Here is a 982-nt window from a genome sequence, read left to right on the forward strand (position 1 = left end):
CTTTCAGAGAGATGATTAAAGTAAAACAAAGTCATGTTTGATTTCTAATCCAAAATGGCTGGTGTTCTATTGAACAGGAGAGCAGAGCACAGATATATGTATGTACAGAGGAGTGGCCATTTGGGGAGAGGCCTCAGGATAAAATACCCTTGCTGGCACATTGACTTGGGGATTCTGGACTTCTGACCTGTGAGGAAGTAATGCCAGAAACATTTCTGAGTGAGACAGGCACTGCCGCCAAGCAAGGACTGGATGAGCAGAGTCAGGCTATGTATTGCCTGTCTGTGGGTTCACCTACAGTTCTCCAACAAGTCACCTCTTATCTCTGGGCCTCAGATGATCATTTATCCAGTGAGATGAGAGACAAACCCATAAGTGTTTCCCAAAGTATGTCTCATAGAACGTACACAGACACACACACACACACACACACACACACACACTGCCACCCAGGAGATATCTAAAGCAAGAGAGTGGGGGAGGTTCTCTACGGCCTGATATATTGGGAGGACCACCCACAAGACTCATCAGAGAATTCGGACTTGGAGCAATACGCTAAACGTTATAAGGAGTCCTTCAGCAGGAAAACCTTGTATTACGTAGAACCAGTTAACTTGATTTAACCATTTAATCCATTTCCATAGCACACTTAAAACTCACACTACAAAGAACCCATAGTGTGTGACTCAGACCCAAATGCCTGCTGTTTTTATCCCCTAACTCAGATAGTTAGGAACAATAACACTTAGAACTCAAGTCTGAAATCTTCTGAGATTAAGAGTGAATCCTACGAGGAGCTGTGGGCCATCGAGGTTAAACCTGACCTAGTCTTCCCTGGAAACAGGTTCCTTGTCAGGAATTAAGATGAAAACTCATGTGACTCGTAAAGATATCCCCCCAAGGGTGAAAATTCCTACAGACCTGGAAAAGCCAGAAGTATTGCAAGTCAACAAGCTGGTGCTAAACTCTCTGTTCGGCCCAC

Source organism: Grammomys surdaster, unplaced genomic scaffold (assembly GCF_004785775.1).
Source record: "Grammomys surdaster isolate TR1022 unplaced genomic scaffold, NIH_TR_1.0 140, whole genome shotgun sequence".
Classification (NCBI taxonomy): Eukaryota; Metazoa; Chordata; class Mammalia; order Rodentia; family Muridae; genus Grammomys; species Grammomys surdaster.